The following is a 24,828-nucleotide window of genomic DNA, read 5'->3' as shown; positions in this document are numbered from 1 at the left end:
GGGGCTATTTTTTTTTTGTCGGTCGGGTCGGGTCGGGAGTAGAAGGTGGTTTGAGGGGGTTGTAGAATAGCTATTCTAGAACCCCTCTTAAGGGGGGTTCGAGAATAGTCCAGCTCATCGACGCGGATTTGCTACCATGGTGGCTAGCTATGCACCCATCATTAGCCATTGGATATAGTGTGCTAGAAATTCAATGGATGAAGATTCCTATGTGTAGCAGTAGAGTGAGCTAACGGAATTTTCAACAGGTGTTACAGCCGTTAGGGGTGCTGGCCGAATTGTATTCTACACTGTAGAATCTTGGTTAGAAGGTGAAGTGGAACTTCGACTGTACTACATAGATAAATACAGTTCATATTGCACACTATTTCTACACTTTTTTCTACGATTCCATATAAGACTTGCTCTATAGTTTACATAGCATTTCCTTTCAAATTGTAGTAAAATATTTAACATGCACAATGTTATATTATTGAAAGGCAGATTATTTTTAATGTACTTTTTTTTTTTGCTTTAGTCTACTGTAGTTGATATACAAGTTTAGGATGCGGCAGGGAAATTATCGATATAAGAACTGCTGCCACTGCCCACTAGCTCATCCCAGTCAAGTCATTCAGCCACCCATCGATATAAGAACTAATAGAGTCCACTAGCTCATCTCAGGCAAGTCATTCAGCCACCCATCGATATATATAAGAACTAATAGAGTGTTTCGCTGTAACAACACATGCTTCTAAGAATTTGCCGCCCTGGTAACACACCATAACTTAAGATACATTATGGTCCACTAACTAAACGTAAGATAAATTATGTCACACAGAGAATTCTCATACATCAAATTCTGAATACATTATGTCACCCAAGATTTCCAGGTGCCAATCTTGGAAAAAAGAAACATGTTTCTGATAACACGACATAGGACCTCCAAGTCATGGTAGATAGTATACACTGATGCACACACGTGTCTGTAAGAACTATGGGTGCAACTACATTTGCATAAAGTTTATACTAGAATAAATTTGTGTAACAAAGTATGCGGAGTGAAAAACACTGATGTTTATACTATTAACCACTAACAACTTGCTAGTTCCTTTCCTTTTGCCATAACTGCCAGGCTTCTTAGTTGAGAGCAGAAGCTATGCCTTTCTCCTTGCAATGGTGAGTAGTTGCCGCCTTCATGCCTGAATGGCAGAAAAAAAATGTAACAAGCATCAAAAATGGTACTCAACAAATGGTTAAGATGAAAAGTGAAGCTTTAGTTAGAACATGTGGTCATGTAGCATCGCTTTGGGGTCTCACCTGTCAATGGAAAACTTATTCAGTTGCCTTGCCATGTTCACATGGCAACCTCCATATAGTCTGACCTTTTGAGACAAACTTCAATTTAGAATGGAAAGGTCATGCCACCGACCCAAGCCAAGCGCTGGTACCCATCGCCAAAGCCAGCTACAAGCTGAAAAAAATAGACATATAATTATGAAGCAAAGTTTCAGAACTATTAACTCGATTATTGACAATATGACAAAATGGAAGTGATGAATATCAGATTGGATAAGCAATTTATGAAAAGGCTTGGATATAAAAGGGTAAATGAACCAATTAAAATGACCAAAGAAAAGTATGTCTATGGCCGTGGTAAATTTTCCGAAATTAGAAACTGACCATACTTGAATGTACAGCTGTACAAGATAGCAAAATGGGATGAAGATGAAAAAACCCAATGCCTTAGAGTATACATGGATCTGAACCAACAATGATATGTGGATCTTCCTATATAAGCCATTTCTACGGTTTGTTTCACTAATCTCAACATTTAGCAGAATGTGAAAATATTGACTTCTTGGATTTTGTCTTGCACTATTACTTTCATGTGAACTAAGTCTAGGATATGAACACATTAAAGGTCTAATGGTGTCCTTGCTTAGATAACATTTTGAGCTACAACAGTGCAGGTTGTTCTATTAATCTCTTGTCATTTATGTCCTCTGCATTTTACATTTGTATCAGCATCTGTACCTGTTATTTGCGTAACTAGTTTCTTTAAATTTGGTATTTTGCATAGAACCTAGTTGAGCAGGACCAACTAGCACTAGACTTTAAAAAAAGAAGCAGAATTACTTATCACGAGATTCATTTTCCAAATCAACAAAATTACATCTGTAAAATTTAACAACTACGGACCAAAATGATGCACAATGGGAGAGAAAAATCGAGACTTCCTCGTCCAAATTGGTAGAGATAAGAAATAAGCAGCCGAGACTTTCTCCTTGAATTTGGAATATAGCCTTCAGATTTTTGACATAATCCTGTTGGCGACTAGATGACTAATTGGTTATCTATTATAAGCACTCAACAGTTTGTTTGGCAAACAATAGATCCAGGTAAATCATCCACCTTCGTGCCAACTCTGGTTTTTCTACAATTTGGAGCAGTGGCTTCACTAATAAATCAAAAGTTGGATCAGAAATATTTAACATGCTTCAAACCAAGGTGAACCTGTCAATAGAGCGTCATACCTGCAGTGCAGAGAATCACCAAACTTTAGGCTGGTACATCGCATACAAGTATGGTAACAGGAAAACGAAAAACAATAGAATCGATCCAGCGAAAGAATCCACCCACTGATTGGGAGTAATACAAAAATAAAAGTGAGGGGTGGGGGTCCGCTGACCTAAATGTTTGTAGTCCTGGACGAAAATGGAGTCTCGAGGTTCTCCTATGGCGGCCGTCCCCCTGCAGCTCGATGGTGGAGTTCGGTAGGGGCTCCCACGGCCTTGGCGGCGGAGGGGCGCTGGCGACGGACACGGAAGTGGTCGATGCAGGGGATCTGGAGAGGGAGCAGGAGGCGGTCGACATCGCCAAGGATACCCGCGCTCTCCGCTCACCACGCAGCCGCCCGCCGCACTGTAGCTGCAGCCGCTCGCCGCCGGCCGCCATGTGCAATCGGTCGCCACCCGTATCCCGTCGAAATTCTAGAACCGCACAAACACCATTAGATTTTTATTTTGGGTAGCACACACACGATTAGAGGATGGTGGGGCTAGCTCCTCCAGCAGCCCACGACCAGAAAAGGAGAGAACCGTCGATGTAAAAAAGAAAACGAAGTTACGTTAGCCGTGGTCGGACCGCAGGACTACTCTAAGGTTCGGCCCGCAGATTTTTGTCTTGAGAACTGTAGGAGTATGAGTATGTGTACTGCAGATTGTACTACACATATTGTTGTTGTTTCAAAATTTGAAAGTGTGCTCCTGCCAAGCTGTATGGTTGACGGCGTTAGCTGGGTCTGTTTACAGCTTGTGCTCTCGCATGTCAAACTTCTTCTTCCATGAATCTGAACTTCCCGACGGACTTCAATATTGTACAAGGCGAACTTCCGAAACTTCAGTCTAGTTTGAAGTGAACTTCAAAAAATATAGCGAACTTTCGTCGCATCTGAACTTCTCTGGAACCACTTGTGAACTTCTGGGTGTTTCCTAGTGAACTTCTCGACGGAATACCAGAATTGCATGTTCGTGCGGACAGTATTTTCATGTTAATTTTCAAACTGCTTATCGGATGGATGCGTACAATATATCGTTGGATTCGTACGGAAATTTCGCAACTTTTCCGTGTTCAGTGTTTTCCCAAATTCTATATTGTTTAAAACTAATTTGAAATATACAAAACAATGTTTTCACGGATTTCTCTATTTTCGTGCAGTTTTGGTGTTCTGATTTTCAAACCGTTTATCAGATTGATGCGTGTGATATGCCGTTGGAAAGCTACTGACTAGGCGCACCTTTTTCATGAAGAACACTTTTCCAAATTCTTTACCGTTTGAGAGCAGATTTGAGAATACTTGATTCCGCTTTTGAAACTTCTCGGTTTTTTGTACAGTTTTTTGGGGATTTTTTCCGAACCACTCGTCGGAATGTTCCAAGTGATATTGCGTTGAAAAGATATTGATTAGGCGCAGCTTTTTCATATTGAACATTTTTCCAAATTCTAAACGGTTAAAGTTTAATTTCAGAGATATGTAAAATCGGAGATAACGCCGACACGGCAACATTTTGGTATTGGCTCATCTAGATTGATTAGGTGAGGCATTGCGGTGTGTTGGAGTATTAATAGGGTTATATTAGTGCTAATTTTACGTAGCGTCGGTCGATTTGCCCAATAAGAGGTTGTACGAATGATTTCTATGCATATGATTTCCGTCCAAAAAATACAAAGGTTTCGAATATGGAAGTGAACTTCTCGATATATGTTAGTGAACTTCCGATCGCAGTATAAAAGTTTCAAGCATGCTCAAAATATACTTCCTACATGTGTAAAGTGAACTTTCGCGCCGATACAAAGTGAAGTTTGACAAAAGAAAATCTCCAGAAGTTCAATTTTGTACACCCTGCAAGTTTACGTTGCAGCTTAATGGTGTGTAATTGTTTTCCAACCAGTGCAATTAGTGAACTACTAAGGGCACTCGAAGTGAACTTTTTTTTTGGTTTCTTTGAATGCAAGATTTTATAGGTCAACTTTGAGGTGTAATGGTTTATGAGCAATTTACTATATATTAAATTATTTTATAATTTATTCCTGTTTTCATAGTATTTCTCCGTCTAGACTTTGAGGTTTTATATGGTCAAGTTCTGAAGTTCTAAGTGTCACTTCGATTACTCATTTGCATCTGCTTGGAGCCCTGGTGGTTGGACATTTTGCCACCGGGAATCAAGACAGGACATGCCGGGTGTGGAACGAAAGAAGTCTCTCTGTCCCTCTGGGATAGGACCTACGGCAACTGATTCGGTATGACCGCCACTAGGCTTGATGAACTGAACTTGCCAATAAATTAAAAGTGAACTGCATTTTGTCAGGGTATTATCACCACTACAATTTTTACACATAGCAATTGTGAACTTTCAAGTGCATATGAATTGAACTCCACTATAGAAGAAAACAAACTGCCCGAATGTAATAAGCTTTCTAAGATTTGTAGACAAAGAGGTTCACTGTCCTCTCTCAAAAAAGTTGAAATGTCAATATACACACAACTGAACCGTCGAGATACACAAAAGTGGATTACTCAGATGCGGAGCTGAGCTCGTCCGTTGCTGATGGCCTGGACAAGCACGTCTACAACCAGCCAAATCCAAGAACATCTTAATAAGATACCAGCAGGAAAGGGATATGGGGCAGCAGCAGGACTGGAGGTCGCCAACTCCTATGGATGCTGACCTACGGCATCACAACTCCAACTCAATCACAAAGTTCAAGAAAGTTATCCAGAATCTCCTATCATGCTCATAAGTTCAAACACCAATGCGAATTCAAAATAATCTTCAATATGAGATCATGTCCTTTTGAAGATCCACATCTGCACAATTATATAATCCAATATGAATAGCTGATTTTGAAATTTTAATCATAATAGTTCAACTTCTTTTAAATGGGTGATTTGGATTGTATGTAAGCATGTAAACGTTAAAATCAAATCACAGGGACTTTACATGCTTCATAAACTATGCAGATTCGTAGACATAAGAGAGAGCTATTTCATTGGTGATGGTTGGATCATAAAATATGCACACTAGAGAGTTCACATGGAAATGAAATGCAGTACTAAAATTAGCATGCAACATAAACTCACGTAGACCAGAGTGAACTTGAAATATAACCAAAGTGAACTTCAGAAAGATTTTTTGTTTTTATAAATTGAAGAGTTAGTTTCTATTTTTTATCTGACTATTTAGTATGAACAAATGAACTTTTTCACGTGGACGAATTAAAATTCCTAGTAAATGTACTGAAATTCTCACATGGACAAAGTGAACTTCATATAACATTATATACTTTTCTGAGAAAAAATGTGATTCTGTGTGTAGGACAAAGTGTACCTCTAATTTTATCTACCAAACTTCTGTGATTTTTACATAGCAAACTGATGTAACCTGAATAGTGAACTCATGTTTTCTTTTTCTCTAGAAGAACTGTTGCATTTTTATCACACTGGACTTCTCAAAACAATAATAGTAAACTTCATAGCTGCAGACACACTTTTGTATTTTTTGTTTGAATTTAATTTTTTGTGGTGTGCTTTTAGACTGAAATAGTGGGAAAGATAAATAAACTCCCGGAAGATATAAAAGGAACTCCCAACTTTGAATATTCATGTTACCTTCCAGCAAATAAAAATTCCATGTAGACGAATTGAACTTTATGAACATAATAACGTAAACATCTCACACAGTAGCTAATGGATTTCTATATTTTATACAGAGAAAAAACATTATAAGAGCAACAAATACGAAGCAAAGAAAATCAATCAGACTAAGCTTCTCGAAGTGTACTCTGGTAAACGTAAAGTAACTCTGACAATATATGAAGTGTACTTCTTGATAATTGAAAAAACTATATGCAAAACGAACTTTACAGGACATCAAGGAGGGGAGATGAACTTCCAGGATAAATTAAGTGAACTTTTTTGTGCTATGTAAATGTGAACCATTTTCTAAGCAGTTGAAATAAACTTTTTTGTTGACGAAAGTGAAACCCCTGTTGAACTAATTGAACTTCATAAATATATAAAAGTGATATGTAAACTTCTACAAAATGATATGTAAACTTCTCTTTGTAAGCAAAATGAACCTCTACAATTTATTTCTTTCCTGCTTGTGGTTTTAACTAAAAAGGTAGACAGAATAAACTTCCTGATAATAAAGACGAACTTCCTTTTCTGAATAATGTGAACTATACTAGTCCATACTTAGGTTGGACAAGCGAACTTGCATTTTTAATAAAAGCGAACTTCACAGTCTATGAAACAATAAATTTTCAAACAAAAATTAGTAAACTTCATATGTGAACTAGGTGAAATTGTTTTTATGTGCAGCTAATGCATCAATGGAAACTGCACGACGGCTAATACATCAGCAGCATCCAACAGCATATCATGAGCAATGATGAACTGTACCACAACATATTTGCTACTGTACTGTTTAACTGAACGTTTTTCCCCTCATGCAGTGAACTTACCCTAAAAAGAGATGTGAACTTCATAGCCATGTAGTGAAACATGGCACAACATTCCTAGTGGATATTCCATCAAATAAGTGTGATCCGACTTGCTGCAAGAACATTTCCCTTATGCTGATCTAACAAAAGACTAAATCTAATCAGGATCAAATTGATCTTACTTGGACACTTGACTAGATGAAAGTTCGGAAGTGAGAAGGGTTGTTATAGCTCCACCTAAACTATGTCCAGTTACATACAATGTTGAATTTCTAGGAAATAAAATGACCCTTGCGAAAATATGAGACCCAGTTCACAATAATATATAAGAAAATCATGAAACAGATTTATTTCAGAAAACACGTATGTTGCCAGCAATAGAACTGAACTTTTGTAAAGATGCAAGCATACTGTTACAACTGAATGAATTACTGCCTAAAAAAAATAAATTGAACTCCCTTTTGGTCCTAATCCGATCAAGCTATAAATAACCAAGAGATCCGCTCGATGCTGCACTCAGGAATATGAGAAAACTACCTGAGCGACCTGCTGCTTCGTGCCCTGCTCGTGATCAAGCTTGACGATCCATCTGCAGCAGTACAACATGATTTTTTACAATCACCAAAAATGCTATAGGGAATAAAAGTGAAAGCTAAGCAACTACCATACAATTTAATCTGCACTTCAATTTAGAAATACAACACAAGTAAAATTGAACATTAAGGATGTACGAGCATATTTAGATTGAACTCTCAAAATATTTTCCCAACATATATGAAGCTGAACTTGAATAGAGAGAGAAACTGAACTGCAATGCAACAGCAGGTTATCATTGACAAGAGGCTCCAGTAGCTGGTGAACTTCGTGACAATAAAATCTGAACTTTTCCCGTGTTGATGAGTTATAAGTATTTGCCGAAAAAAATGAACTCTCCGCGCCAGATGAGATGAACTTTTCCAGCAAATAAACTTGAACTTCGCTTTGTGTTCTTTTTTAAATTAAGGTGCAATACTTTGTGTGTTTTGCCTAAAACTGACGCGAACAAAACAAACTTCCCGTAAATAGAGCGTGAACTTCGTCTCTTCGCTATGTAAACTTTTAGTTTTTTTTTTGCTGATTGTTTTATCATTTTTAGTATACTACATTGATGAATTTTTTTAACACTCATTTTTCCTAGATTCGAATTTCCAGGATTAAAAATAATGAACTTCATCAGAGGAAGGAGGGGTGAATGTAAGGGTGCTGCCTACCTTCCCCATTGTGGACTCCCAAAGCGGCGCTCCCTTGATATATTTATCAGAAAGTGAACCTGTCAATAGAAAAGAAGTGAACTTATATTAGTATTGTTTTTACAATCAAACTCCTTTTTGCTAATCAAATTGTTCCAACAAAAAATCATTTACACAAAAGAGGTGAACTTCACGTTAATACAATACTTAACTTTTCTAGCTACCAAAAACTTCATCAAAAGCTGGTTTTTTACTAGTTCTTCTAATTAACATTCCATTGTACTTGAAAACTCCTGAAACCAAAAATACTTGCTTTGCAACTGACAGAACAGAAACGAACGACCAAATTGGGACAACAGAGAGCGGAGACCAGGATATTTTATTCCAATTTCATACTATTATACTAAATCTCTTTCATAACTTCCCTAATTTTCCATCTCAGCAACCCCTACAGCCATTATCATGTTATCTAAGTAGAGGAGATCGTCTCGTACACAATCTGCAACGATGCAGACATCAATAGTATTTGGCCTAATTGAGCTTCTCACAATTAACAGCAGCGATCCCCAAGGATGATGTAGTGAACTTCGTGGTAGAAAAATGTGAACTTTTCTTCCTCATGAATAAATTTCTACTTTTTGCCAATCAAAAATGGTGAAATCCTACGACTGATGAAGCGAACTCCACCGGCAAACAAAATGAACTTGACATGTGCATGTTTTTCACCCTCACTTGTTTGTGTGTTTTAAGTGAGCTACTGAACTCCATGTCTATTAGTAAATAGATGTACACTAGTAGTCTAGTACTAGCTCAACTAGATGATCTAGTACTCCAGCATGTTGAGCCAAAAAATATATGTAGTGCCTAAACACCTCAGGCCATACGACTTAAACTTATCCCTTAAATAAATAAAAATGAACTTCACAGCGAACACCTCTTTTGTTTCTCTTTTGAACTGAAAGAGACATTATGAAACAGCCACCCGGAAAATAATAAGGGAATTTGCCAATGGTGAACTACTACTTTTTTGGGTACCAGCCCGAAGGCATCAATCTCTATTTCTATGTGTCAAATAGATACAAAGGAAGCATCAAAGAACATAGAAACTCTAGAGAAAAACTAGTAAACAACATCAATGCATTGGCTAATTAATCAACGGATCAAGCTGCTGCTTTTGCTACTGCTCAGCTCACCGCTGCAATTGCACGAATGCAAACAAATCAGGAAGTAGGGGCTCACCAGGAGAACTAAAACAACACGTCAGTACAGACCACGCGAGTGTGCATTGGAGGCGAAACAGCCGGCAGTTTGGCCTGAATCCACAGCCCTTCCGGCCTGACTGTCCAACCGAGTTAAGACTGCAACAACAGGTGAGCGAGGCAGGAATTCAAGGGGAGGGCAGAGGCCACCAGTGAGTCCCGTGGGAGGTTGGGGAAGGCCCGCGCAGGGCTGGGTACCAAATTGGATGCAGGGGAGTTCACGGCGGGCGCACGCGAAAGCCCAGGCCCCGCACCCACGAGAATCCACGCCGGGAAGGAGGGGAGGCTGTCGTGCAGGAGGCCGGTGGTCGGTGAGGCGGGCGTGGAGGAGGTCCACATCGCCGGCGACCGTGGGGCGGGGCGACGCGGATGAGATCTCCGGTCAGCGAACGCCGCAGAACATAGGGGCGGCGCCGGCCACCGGCTGGAGCACGCAGCGGAGGAAGGCATGGAGGCGCCGTCGGGGAAGAAGGTGCTGCGGGATTAGGGCCAGGTGCGCCGTGCCCCGTCGGTGGGAAGAAGGTGGGGCGGCGGGGCGGCGGTGCGGGAGGCGGGCGGCGGCGGCACGCGGGCGGGAGGTGGGCGGCGCCGCGCGGGCTGGAGGTGGGTAGCGGCCGCGACGGTAGTAGGTGGCCGGGCGCTCGATACGTTCGTGGTCGTGGTGGGGCGGGCAGCACGATGGAAGTTCGTTTACGGGTCGGGTGGGTTTTTCCTTTATTGGTCCGGGTTGGTTTTAGGGGTTCGAGAATAGCTATTCTAGAACCCCTCTTAAGGGGTTCGAGAATAGTTGAGCTCTATATATATATATATATATATATATATATATATATATATATATATATATATAGTGTGCATGAATGGCCTACCATGCATTCATGCATATATTTTAATATATATTTGACCATATTCTTGGGGATTTCAATCTCTCTCTCTCGCTCGATCTATGTATCGTTGGTGGCCAAAAAAACACACATATATACGCATGCACTTTATGCGCAAAGGCGCGGGTGCCTCTAATAATGTGTGTGCGCACTCGATCGATGATCCCTAAACCTAAAACCCTAAAACCCTAATCCCTAATCGCTAAACCCTAAACCCTAAACACCCTAAACACTAAACCCTAAACCCTAAACCCTAACCCTAACCCTAACCCTAACCCTAAACCCTAGCTAACCCTAAACCCTAAACCCTAATTAAACCCTATATATAGGCCAACAACACTTAATTGTGCATCAAGCAGGCCAGGGGTGCCTCGCGGTCGTCTAATTAAATTAAATATGCCATGCATTAACCCTAAACCATATATATATAACTAAACCTAGCTAATCAAACCCTACTTAATTAAAACACATAACCCTAAACTATACTAGCTATAACCCGATCTAATAAAAACTTGCAAACCGTAGATTAACACCAACTAGCAGCATGCCCGCGCTTTGCTGCGAAACAATCTAGAACGTTGATTTATAGTACTTCCTCCGGTTCATATTAATTGACTCTAATATGGATGTATCTAGACACATTTTAGTTTTAGATACATCCATATTGAAGTCAATTAATATGAATCGGAGGTAGCAAACATGCTCTTACGATTCCAAGTGTATGTATACTCTCTCTTTCCTAAAATAGAACACATATAGTTTTTGTCGAAGTTTAACTATTCAAAATTTAAGAAACTATATACTCCCTCCGGTTCATATTAATTGACTCTAATATGGATGTATCTAGACATATTTTAGTTCTAGATACATCCATATTGGAGTCAATTAATATGAATCGGAGGAAGTAGGAAAATGTGCCAACATCTATAGTCTCAATCCAATATTGTTAGAAACATCTTGGCATATACTTTGATATTGTTTTCGTTTGATAGGGAAATACATATGTACATACGCATGGGTGTGGAAGCTATCATTGACGTTGTTAGCTTTGAGATTCGGAAATAGTAAGAGCCTCCCATAGTCCCATGTTCTGAGAAGAGAATCATAGAAGTGCTGATGGGATGCGACAAGACCTCCGTAGGGCCCCACACCACCACTGTCGAGCGAAAACTGTAGCTCCCAGGAATCCTGCGGAAAGCCGTATGCTAATGCTTGTCGGCAAAAATCTGGAAGTGCACTTACATGGCTTTGCTCTCGTTCAGATCGAGCAGGGCCGACATACATATCGCTCAACTGCATCGCTGCCTGCAGCTGGACCGCCGCGTTGGCCGCGATGGCGGCACATATACCTACACGGCTACACGTACCTGGACTCCACGTCAGCGGCCGATACTCGTCTTCGACGGCCACACGCACGCGCATCTGGATTTCACATCAGCGGCCTAGCTGCCCGCGGTCGACGGCCACACGCACCCGCACCTGGAATTCATGTCAGCGGCCGGCCTGACCGCCGTTGATGGCCACACGCCGCGCACCTGACTTCACGTCAGCGGCCGGTGGTGCCGCCGGTGGTGAAGAACCTGGTCGCCGGCGAGTTTGACCTGTCCGGGCTGGCCCTCAAGTCCGTGATGACCTCCGCGGCGACGCTTGCACCGGACCTGCTCGCGGCGTTCCAGATCGAGGACGGCAGCTACTGCAGGAAGAGTCGGTCTCGTGACTGCTTCTGCTGCTCTAGCAGGGAAGCAGCGGAGCCATCATAAGATCTGCAGAGGGAACGGGAGACTAAGTTCGTTGCTATGGCCTTCCTTTTGGGCTGGAATCCTGGGCCAATTCTAACGCTTGTATATGTAATAGGCTTTTTCTTTTCTTTTTTGCGAATATGGGCCATGGGCGCTGGAATCGATCGATGGAATCGAATCGATGGAATCGAAGCAGCTACGTACCACGGTCGTATTCACGTTTAATAGTAAAGATTAACATATACATGGCCTATATCAATCATGTTGAATAACATCTCCCTGAGATTCATTAATTAATTATATAATTATCGATGATAAATTAATTAGCTTGAATTTTGACAAGTTCTCTCGAATGAAAACACATTTGATTAAGTTAAGTTCCCTCATAATATCTCTACTACTATAATGCAGCAGTTTTGAATTTGAATTTAGACTCCTCTCAGTTCCCGCCAAAACATCTCTAAAGCATTTGTAGCCCTTGATCTGCAAAACCAAATCAATCTCTTCCGTTCATCAAGTATTGTTCGGCAGAATCCAACGGCCACCCAACGCTGGATTCGCTTCTCCCCTGGCGCGTCTACCTCGAGGCTTGAGCCTGGCCGTGTGAATGTTCTAGGTGCTGGCCGAATTTTCTAGAGGTAGTTAATACAGACTTGGAAGGACTCGACGAAGGGGGATATTAGCTGTGGGCAAGGAAAAACACTGACCGCACTGAGAGTCGACATGCACATGAGAATTTTTAATGGAAACCATGAAGTGACCATGCGGTAGGCAGTCCTCTCTTCTCTTAGGATCTTTTGCGGCCACTTTCGTCCAAAACTGCGCTGTGTTGACGATGTGGTGAGAAAGAAAAGTGAAGACATGTTTCGCACCTCTCCGGCCAGTTTTGTGACGAAGGCTTCTTTGGAGTTTAAACCATTAAATAACCATTAAATATGATAATTTTATTCAGCGGAACAGAACTGGCACACTTCTAGGTGCTAAAAAAATAAGAAACGTACTATACGTTTGATCGGAACTAATCGACGGGACACTACCAAGCTGTGTGTATTTCATGCGTGTGTGCACGTCAAACTATTCCAAATAAAGGAAGTATATCGTTATATTGAAATTTTAAATACTACCTTCCTCTATCACATTTTTCTGGATTGTTTGACCCGACAATCTTTTATCTCTTACTTTCTCTATCCATGAAAGAGCGTATTTCCAGCTTTTTTCTTGAGAGTCAAACTACTTTATACTTTGACTGAGTTTACACAAAAATATAACAATATGCACTATAGAAATTAGTTATATGATGAAAAATATATGTTATTATGAATCTAATGATACTAACTTAATGATATAATTGTTGATGTTTTTTTATATAACCATGGTTAAAATTAAAAGGCTTTGACTTTTCAAAATATTTGGAAATAATACACTTTTTCTTGGACGGAGGGAGTATTTAGAACTCACTTAAATTGAATAAATAAATAGAACACATAAAACACAATTACTACCCCGTTCCAATGAATAAAGTCTATTTTTTGAGAAGTCAAAAAGTTTACCATGTTATTAGAGAAAATCACAAAGATGTACAATAGTAAATCGATATCGTTAGATACATTGTGAAATATATTTACATAGTTGTTGGTAGTTTCCTCTCAATGCTTAGTCAAACTTTATTAGTTTGACTTTTCAAACTTTATTAGTTTAACTTTATGAGTCAAATTCTTATTTTTTAATCAAACTTTTTTTTGATTTGTCACTATTATTTCAACATCTAATCATGAACAAATGGATACTCATATGTAACAGTCTATTAAAAAAAGTGTCACTTCGTGTCAGAAAATACTTTTATTTCATATACATTAAAATAATAACTCCAATGACTTAATTTATAATTTATTTTGAACACTTATTTATTAATTTCTGTTTTTTAAGTTGTATACTCTTCTACATTTATGCCGCAACGTGCAAAGCACGTGCTACTTACTAGTATATAATTAGTGTGCATGCATGGCCTACCATGCATTCGTGCATATATTTTAATATATATTTGAACATATTCTTGGGGATTTCAATCTCTCTCTCGATCTATATATCGTTGGAGGTCAAAAAACACACATATATACGCATGCACTTTATGCGCAAAGGTGCGGGTGCCTCTAATAATGTGTGTGCGCACTCGATCGATGATCCCTAAACCTTAAACCATAAAACCCTAAAACCCTAATCCCTAATCCCTAAACCCTAAACACCCCTAAACACTCAACCCTAAATCCTAGAACCTAAACCTTAACCCTAACCCTAAACCCTAGCTAACCCTACCCTAAACCCTAATTAAACCCTATATATAGGCCAACGACGCTTAATTGCGCATCAAGCAGGCGACCAACTAATTAGCGCTGATGAATTAATTAACTTGAATTTTGACAAGTTCTCGAATGAAAACATGGACATTTGATTAAGTTGCCTCATATATATATAATTAGTGTGCATGCATCGTGCATATACTTTAATATATATTTGAACATATTCTTGGGGATTTCAATCTCTCTCTCTCTAGATCATCTATATATCGTTGGTGGCCAAAAAACACACATATATACGCATGCACTTTATGTGCGAAGGCGTGGGTGCCTCTAATAATGTGTGTGCGCACTCGATCGATGATCCCTAAACCTTAACCCTAAAACCCTAATCCCTAATCCCTAAACCCTAAACACCCTAAACACCCTAAACACTAAACCCTAAACCCTAGACCCTAAACCCTAACCCTAACCCTAACACCCTAAACCCTAGCTAACCCCAAACCCTAAACCCTAATTAAACCCTAAATATAGGCTAACAACACTTAATTGCGCATCAAGCAGACGACAAACTAATTAGCGCTGCTAAATTCATTAACTTGAATTTTGACAAGTTCTCTCGAATGCAAACACATTTGATTAAATTAAGTTGCCTCGTAATATATATATAATTAGTGTGCATGCATGGCCTACCATGCATTCGTGCATATATTTTAATATATATTTGAACATATTCTTGGGGATTTCAATCTCTCTCTCGATCTATATATCGTTGGTGGCAAAAAAACACACATATATACGCATGCACTTTATGCGCAAAGGTGCGGGTGCCTCTAATAATGTGTGTGCGCACTCGATCGATGATCCCTAAACCTTAAACCATAAAACCCTAAAACCCTAACCCTAACCCTAAACCCTAGCTAACCCTAAACCCTAATTAAACCCTATATATAGGCCAACGACACTTAATTGCGCATCAAGCAGGCCAGGGGGTGCCTCGCGGTCTTCTAATTAAATTAAATGTGCCATTCATTAACCCTAAACCATATATATCACTAACCGTAGCTAATCAAACCTTACTTAATTAAAACACATAACCCCAAACTATACTAACTATAACCCGATCTAATAAAAACATGCTCTATATATAGCAGCTAGCTAGCAAACCGTAGATTAACACCAATTAATATATATATATATATGGCCTATATCGATCATGTTGAATAACATCTCCCTGAGATTAATTAATTATATAATTATCGATGATAAATTAATTAACTTGAATTTTGACAAGTTCTCTCGAATGAAAACACATTTGATTAAGTTGCCTCATCATATATATATAATTAGTGTGCATGCATGGCCTACCATGCATTCGTGCATATATTTTAATATATATTTGAACATATTCTTGGGGATATATTTCAATCTCTCTCTCGATCTATATATCGTTGGTGGCCAAAACACACACTTATATACGCTTGCACTTTATGCGCAAAAAGGCGCGGGTGCCTCTAATAATGTGTGCGCGTGATAACCCACAAGTATAGGGGATCGCAACAGTCTTCGCGGGAAGTAAAACCCAATTTATTGATTCGACACAAGGGGAGACAAAGAATACTTGAAAGCCTTAACAACGGAGTTGTCAGTTCAGCTGCACCTGGAAACAGACTTGCTCGCAAGAGTTTATCAGTAGTAACAGTTTTATAGCGATGGCTTGAGTAGTGAAATAACAAAGACGAGTAACAAAGACAGCGGTAGTGATTACAAGAAATGACAGGATTAAAATACTGTAGGCACAGGGATGGATGACGGGCGTTGCATGGATGAGAGAAACTCATGTAACAATCAAAGCAGGGCATTTGCAGATAGTAATAAAACGGTGTCCAAGTACTAAGTAATCCATAGGCATGTGTTCCATATTTAGTCGTACGTGCTCGCAATGAGAAACTTGCACAACATCTTTTTTCCTACCAGCCGGTGGCAGCCGGGCCTCTAGGGAATCTACTGGATATTAAGGTACTCCTTTTAATAAAGTACCGGAGCAAAGCATTAACACTCCGTGAACACATGTGATCCTCACATCACTGCCTTCCCCTCCGGTTGTCCCAATTTCTGTCACTTTGGGGCCTCGGGTTCCGGACAGCGACATGTGTATACAACTTGCAGGTAAGATCATAAAACAATGCATATCATCATGAAACAATAACATGTTCAGATCTGAGATCATGGCACTCGGGCCCTAGTGACAAGCATTAAGCATAACAAGTTGCAACAATATCATCAAAGTACCAATTACGGACACTAGGCACTATGCCCTAAAAATCTTATGCTATTACATGACCAATCTCATCCAATCCCTACCATCCCCTTCAGCCTACAGCGGGGGAATTACTCGCACATGGATGGGGGAAACATTGCTGGTCGATGGAGAGGCGTCGGTGGTGATGATGGCGATGATCTCCTCCAATTCCCCGTCCCGGCAGAGTGCCAGAACGGAGTTTCTGGTCCCGAGACGGAGTTTCGCGATGTGGCGGCGTTCTGGAGGGTTTCTGGCGACTTCGACTTCCCTCCTCGCATTTTTAGATCGAAACCTTTAAGTAGTCCAGAGGAGGGCGTCAGAGGGCAGCCGAGGGGGCCACACGCTAGGGCGGCGCGCCCCCCCTCCAGGCCGCGCCGGCCTAGCTGCGTCGGGGGCCCCGGGCCTCCCAGTGCCTGCCCTTCTGGCTCCGTGATTCTTCTGGTAAAATAGGCCCTTTGGTATAAATTTCGAGGATTTTCCCGAAAGTTGAATTTCTGCACAAAAACGAGACACCAGAGCAATTCTGCTGAAAACAGCGTTAGTCCGTGTTAGTTGTATCCAAAATACACAAATTAGAGGCAAAGCAATAGCAAAAGTGATCAGGAAAGTAGATACGTTTTGGACGTATCAGCGCACACTCGATCGATGATCCCTAAACCTTACACCCTAAAACCCCAAAACCCTAATCCCCTAATCCCTAAACCCTAAACATCCTAAACTCCCTAAACACTAAACCCTAAACCCTAGACCCTAAACCCTAACCCTAACCCCAACCCTAACCCTAAACCCTAAACCCTAATTAAACCCTATATATAGGCCAACGACACTTAATTGCGCATCAAGCAGGCGGCCAACTAATTAGCGCTGATAAATTAATTAACTTGAATTTTGAGAAGTTCTCGAATGAAAACACGTACATTTGATTAAGTTGCCTCACAATATATATATAATTAGTGTGCATGCATGGCCTAGCTACCATGCATTCATGCATATATTTTTATATATATTTGAACATATTCTTGGGGATTTCAATCTCTCTCTCGATCTATATATCGTTGGTGTCCAAAAACACACACATAAATACACATGCACTTTATGCGCAAAGGCGCAGGTGCCTCTAATAATGTGTGTGCGCACTCGATTGATGATCCATAAACCTTAAACCCTGAAACCCTAGCTAATCCCAAATCTCTAAACCCTAAACACTACACCCTAGACCCTAAACCCTAACCCTAACCCATACTCAAAACACATAACCCTAGACCGTAAACACTAAACCCTAACCCCTAGCTAACCCTAACCCTAACAACCCTAACCCTAATGACCCTAGACCCTAACCCTAAACCCTAACCCTAATCCCTAAACCCTAACCCTAAACCCTAAACCCTATAAACCCTAAACCCTAGCTAGCTATATAGGCCGCAAACGACATTTAATTGCACATCACGCAGGCCAGGGGGCCTCGCGGTCCTCTAAATTAAGTGTGACATTAACCCTAACTAAACCATATATATATAACTAACCTGTCCTAGCTAATCAAACCCTGGCTACTTAATTAAAACTCATAACCCCAAACTATACTAGCTATAACCCGATCTAATAAAAACCTGCTCTATATATATAGCTAGCTCTAGCAAACCCTAGATTAACCCCAATTAATATATATGGCCTATATCGATCATGTATGATCGAACATCCGTGAGATTCATTAATTAATTATATAATTAACGCTGATAAATTAATTAACTTGAATATTAACAAGTTCTCGAATGAAAACACACACTTTGATTAAGTTGCCTCACAATATATATATATAATATTAGTGTGCATGCATGCATGGCCTAACATGCATGCATATATATATATATATATATGAACATTCTTGGCGATTTCAATAATCTCTCTCTATCTCTCTTTATCGATTGGTGGCCAGCAACGACACACATTATGCTTGCACTTTATCCGCAAAGGCGGGGTGCCTCTAATAGGGCATGTCTGTGCACACTCGATCGATCTAGCTAGAGTTTTGATTAATTGTCTAGCACACTAATAAAAAAGTGTTATTCTAATTCCCAACAAGTTATAATTAACCCTAACACATAAACCCTCTAAATAAACCATAAAACCATATATAGCTAGCTATAGGCCAACGACGACCCTTAATTGCGCATCAAGCAGGCCAGGGGTCCTCGTAGTCCTCTAAATATATGTGCCATTAACCCTAAACCCTAAACCATATATATATATATAACTAACCTTAGCTAATCAAACCCTTGTTAAAACACATAACCCCAAGCTAATAACCCGATCTAATAAAACCCTGCTCTATATATAGCTAGTAAACCCTAGATTAACCCCAATTAATATATATGGCCTATATCGATCATATATATAGACATTATTGGGATTCATTAATTATATAATTATTATTGATAATTAAATTAATTAACTTGAATTTTGACAAGGTCTAAAATGAAAACACACTTTAATTAATTTGCCTCACAATATATATATATAATTAATATGCATGCATGGCCTAACCATGCATGCATATATATGTGTTTAATTTGGGGATTTCAATCGCTCTCTCGTCGCACTCTCTCTCTCTCTCTCTCTCGTTGGTGGCCAACAACACACACATGCACTTTGTGCGCAAAGGCATGCATCTCTAATAATGTGTGCGTAGTTTATCGATCTAGTTTTGATTAATCATAGCACACAAATAAAGAAGTTGTATTTGAATCCACACAACCCTAATCTAAAACACATAACCCCTAACATGGCCTAATCAATTAACCCATTCTCTCTAGCTAATTAGTGGAAATTGCACAAAATCAAAAGGGGTCCCTCACTAATAATACATATCTAGATTGTGATAAACTTTTGCCCCATATTTGGTGGATGGGTGCATCTTGGCATGTAAAACAGTTAATGTTTGCAAATGGCGTTGTCAAAATTTATGTACAAATGATTTCTTTCCATCCAAAGTGCATAAAATGGGAGTTTTAATGAAGAAAGTACAAATAAAACAGCTCAACATGCCTCCACACCCCGATTTTCACACGAAGTAGAGCATATTTAAAGGATAATTCTAGAGGTTTACTATTTTTCAAGCAACTTTGCTAATTTCCCCCCACTCACATGACTTTATGTCGATTTAACAAAAATAGGGTGAATTTAAACTACATGGGTGGGATAGTTTGAATTGTGCGCGCGGCAAAGGGAACCGCCTATTCCTCAACCTTGTGCACGGCAAATTACATACGCAACTCCATTAAACACCACCTACCGACCTTAATTATCACCCCGGCGGCCCGGCCGCATGACCCCCACCCACCCCTACACAACTTATCCCCGTCCGTGCGAAGAGCTTCCCCTCCCCGTCCCGTTCGTGCGAAGAAGAAGCTTCCCCTCCATGTCGTTCATCTCGAGACGCACCGGCGGTCAAGTTGATCCATGGTAGGGCTGCTATCTCTAGCTCAATCATGCATCGGGCAAGACGGCCTAATGATTTATATTTTCTTGATGCTGCTAAAAAAATTCGTCAGTATGCTCGAACTAATTGGCACTTTATAGTTTTCCGCTCGATTTGTCCTCGATCAATTTGTTCATTTGCGTGGGCATATAGAGTTAGTTCTGCACTCGATTCGTTAATTTTCTGAAATGCCATGGCAGAGTTTTGTACACGATCTGTTTGCTAAAATGTCGATGGGAACTTTTTGTTTTGTACTCGACATGATTGCTGAAACGCATAATCATGTAGTATAGTTTTGTACTCGATGGATATACATTTCTTACTTCGCCTTAAATTAATAACCAACCACTGTATCTCATAATTAAACAGATGGACAGAACTTGGATACTGCATGGACACTTATGTTCCCCTTCATATATAAATGGTGTTCAACCCTTTATGTGGTTTATTGGAGCTCATGAAGGTCACCACCTGGACGTATATTGCCCACGCTGCACATGTATGAATGGTGAGAAGAGGCCTCACCATGTAGTGGAAGATCATTTACACATTTTTGGGATGGACCGCACATATGTCAGGTGGGTTTATCATGGTGAACCATATAATGATCCTTCAGCGGGAGAAGCAGATCTTGCTCACACTGTATGTGTGCTGGCATATGTAGTTAATTATTTATATTGACGCTGCCGTTGTTTCGATCAATAGTTTGCATTGCTGTGCAAGGTTCTGTACTCAAATTTAACTTGTTGCAGATGGATGGATGGGAAGGAGAGAAAAAGCGCTTGCTTCAGGAAACGGGTTTCAGCTCTGGGACATGTGTTGTGCTAGATGAGAAGGTAAATATGTAAAACAATATTTGTTCAGGTTGCATCCCTTAGATGTTTGTCTAATCGGTTGATGTACTAATTGCAGAAGCATAGAGTTGAAGAGGTCTCTCAGTTTGATGGGAGATTTGAAGATGAATCTCAGTTTGATGCACCTGTGGATGGTACTAATGACGAGCCTTTCATAGACGAAGGTCCTGCAACTGAGATTATCCAGCCTATAGAAGGAGGCTGTGGACCGAGTACACAGCTTTGCGTTGAAGTGGATGCACGCCCGGAGATCATCAGGGGCGTCCCGGTAGTCTCAGGACCACCCATCCCTGATGCAAAATATTGAGCTACTTTATGATTCATACTCTTATGTTCTGGTGCTGTAGTATGTACTATCTATGTTATGATTTGTACGCCTTTGGTGCTAGAACTATAATTAAGCATTCAGCGGATGATCGCGTTGCAAAATTTGACACCCACACAATCAGTTCATCGTATGAGTAGTAGCACAATTACTTCTACAACGAGTCCTGCCAACGCATTAATTTGTAGCATGAAACACTTTCAGGTACTCCCCTCTGATTCATATTAATTGATTCAATTTTTTCTAGATATGGATGTATCTAGATGCATTTGTTAACTAGACTAACAAACTTGAGTCAGTTAATATGATTCGGTGTAAACCGCCCAAGTTCTCGAGCAGCTAGTTTATTGACTCTGGACTCCAAGCCTCTCGCGGCAAGTCATCGATGAAGCTTTGACCAGATCTTGGCCCACAATTTTTTTTGCGAATATCAAAGCATTGACCAGTTCCTCTCGAGATACAACACGCCAGTGAGCTTGCACGGTTGCCATGAGCACTTTCCGGTGGAACTTCCTCTGCAGCGCCCTCAAGCCGCTGCTGCGAGACAGCACACAGTGCCTCGAGGTGGACGGAATTCGGGATCTCAGGGCGGGGGGTCCGCCTCGTCCGGAACGATCTCCAGCGGGATAACGAGGACATGCATGGAGGCCAGGGGATTTGGGTTTTTATTTTTGTTTGAGCTTGGGGTTTGGGGTTTTTCGGATAGGGGAGGAGGAACCGAGGAAGAGGAAGGAAAAGCCCGCGTGCTTGGCGCGTGGCGGTGTGCTTGAATTTTGAATTTTTGTGAAATGATTCATTTCCCCGCTATAATTCGGGGGTTTTCTTGACGCGCCAAAGCGTCCCGCCGGGCAGCTTCAAGTGAATTTGGGGTGCCACACTATGGGCCCCAGTTTCAGTGAGACATGTAATGACTAGTCACATCAGTAAGTTCACTGTGAAATAAAATATGTTACCCCTCCCCTTTATGTATCCCCCCTTGTCTCCTGATCGAGTGCCGACTGCCGATGGATGCAAGCCGCTACCTCGATCCCCTCCTTTCGCCTCCACCATCCAGGCATCCAGCTTGGAGGGGCAAGCTGCATCTAGACCAAGCGGATTAGGTAGTACTAGTAATGCTCTTTCCTTTCTCGAGATCGGTTCTTTTTTGCTCACCTCGATATCTTGCGCATCTCTTTCCTATTCTAGGCGAAGGGGTGTCTTTCTGGTCACCCTCGCGCCGAGAGTGATTGATGGGGGTGGGGGGCGGGGGCTACCTTTGCTTGGATTGGGGTGTTCTTCCTTTATTTGTCGACATTTGCAACCTTTGTAGTTTCTGCTGATCCTCACTGTATCTTTTGTCAGATTGTACAGGAAAGGAAAGACCTCAGTGCACTACAAGAAAAGTTCTGATAGGCAACGTCTCAAAATCGTCCGCTAAGGGGTGTTTTTCGTCGCCTATGGGCCTAACCCGACGATATGGGTTCTGTTGTCGAAACTGCGTCAGGCAAAGTCCTACCACGTTTTTTTCGGTCCGTCGCACTTGGGCGCCCTTCCGCCACGGAAAATTGGACCGTTGCAGAAGTGTTTCCGGGAGCCCGTTGACTGCTGACGTCATGCAAACTGACACGTGGCAGACGCCGTTAACTGGCAGTTAACGGCGTTAACCGCTGAAACCCCGTGGTAGATGGTAGGCCCACACGAGGCCTGCCACGTCTTAAGCGGGCCGGCCCATTAAGTTTGCGGGCCGGGCCAGCTAACTTAGTTTGACCGGTCAACTATATAGCTGGGCTGGTCCATTAGTTACGTGGGCCGGGCCTAACCTCTAAGGTTGACTGGTCAAAACATTAATGGGCCGGCCCACTAAGCATGTTGGCCGGGCCGAATGCACTCGTTTGACCGGTCAACAGGCAAAAGGGCCGGCCCACAAAACATGTGGGACCCACTTTCCTGTTATCGGGCCGGCCCATTTACCTAGTGGGGTCCACCTTAAAACAACTGGGCCGGCCCAAGAAGTTATTGGGTCGGCCCAATTAGCATGTGGGTCCCACTTTCCTGCTATCGGGCCGGCCCATTTAGTACGTGGGATCCACATTAGATCAAATGGGCTGGCCCAACAAGAAAGTGGGCCGGGCCAAAATCACAGGTGGGTCCCACTTTCCTGCTAAAGGGCCGGCCCATTTAGTACGTGGGGTCCACCATATAGCAGGTGGGCCGGCCCAACAAGATAGTGGGTCGGGTCAAAAGCACAGGTGGGTCCCACTTTCCTGTTAAAGGGCCGGCCCATTTAGTATGTGGGGTCCACCATGTAGCAAGTGGGCCGGCCCAACACGATAGTGGGCCGGGCCAAAAGCACAGGTGGGTCCCACTTTCCTGTTAAAGGGCCGGCCCATTTAGAACGTAGGGTCCACCATATAGCAAGTGGGCCGGCCCAACAAGATAGTGGGCCGGGCCAAAAGCAAAGGTGGGTCCCACTTTCCTCTTAAAGGGCCGGCCCATTTAGTATGTGGGGTCCACCATATAGCAAGTGGGCCAGGCCAAAAACACAGGTGGGTCCCACTTTCCACTTAAAAGGCCGGCCCATTTTGTATGTGGGGTCCACCACAAAAGCAATTGGGCTGGCCTAGCTAGTTAGTGGGCCAACCCAGTAGTGGGTGGGGTCCACCATAAAGCAAATGGGCCGGCCCAATTAGAGTGTGGGGTCCACGGTAAATCAAGTGGGCTGGTCAAATAAGTAAGTGGGCCAGCCCGTTTAGTTGCTGTTTATATGCCGGCATAATAGGCGCTTTAGGATTTTGCGGGCCGGCACATATGTGATTTCGCTTAATTGGGCCGTTTAAGGGATGGGAATTCGTGATTTAGATACTGAGAATATTTACGCAGCATTGATTTCTGTCGGATAGCCTCACTTACCACAAGCAAAAAAGAAAAAATGCGCGAAAGAACTATAAAAACTAACTAAATATTACATCAGCTGCAAGGCTTTGAAAAAATATTACAGAACCCAGAGAAATTGAATGGTAATTAAACCTAGCAATACAATGAAGCGATCCGGCAATCTTTTAAGTTGTCCATGCAGCACCTATATCTGAAACAAAGACATTACAAGTTAAGACAGCAATAATGGAAACGCAAAGACACTACAATATTGTTTGCCAAAGAATTTGGAACTCATCATTTCGTCGTTATAAGAAGATCATTGTAATGCACACAATAAGCAAACAAAGAGTGCATGCCGCATACCAACAGCCAATATAACAGAGCATGTTAGAATGAAACAAATAGACTTACTCTTTGTCGAGTCCCATGCAAACCAACATGTTCAGGGAGTACAAAATTGGCATGAACAACATAGTAGCAGGCTATAAATTTTGTAACAACGACTGAGCAAGATGAAGTTATGATGGCTACATCTACAGAGCATGGAATGTAAACCAAAAATAGAAGTTACGATGGCAAAAGCTAAAGAGGAGGGAATGTGAACCAACATGTGCCAAGTGCAATTAC

The 24,828-nt window shown here is 41.4% G+C and overlaps 1 long non-coding RNA gene across 2 annotated transcripts; it reads right to left on the bottom strand.

Moving 5' to 3' along the window:
- Window positions 1-798: 798 nt before the first annotated feature.
- On the bottom strand, window positions 799-3,148 carry LOC127333179 (uncharacterized). 2 transcript variants are annotated; one of them, XR_007871006.2, is made up of 3 exons: window positions 2,672-3,148; window positions 1,300-2,516; window positions 799-1,181 (listed from the first exon to the last, which is right to left on the bottom strand). It is a non-coding gene; the product is annotated as an uncharacterized lncRNA (long non-coding RNA). The 2 variants fall into 2 exon arrangements; XR_007871005.2 differs by having other exon boundaries at window positions 1,300-1,453; window positions 2,672-3,122.
- Window positions 3,149-24,828: the final 21,680 nt, after the last annotated feature.

This window comes from Lolium perenne, chromosome 2 (genome assembly GCF_019359855.2).
Source record: "Lolium perenne isolate Kyuss_39 chromosome 2, Kyuss_2.0, whole genome shotgun sequence".
Lineage (NCBI taxonomy): Eukaryota > Viridiplantae > Streptophyta > Magnoliopsida > Poales > Poaceae > Lolium > Lolium perenne.
Note: the sequence above shows the minus strand (reverse complement) of the source record. Positions and strands in the feature narration are given on the sequence as shown.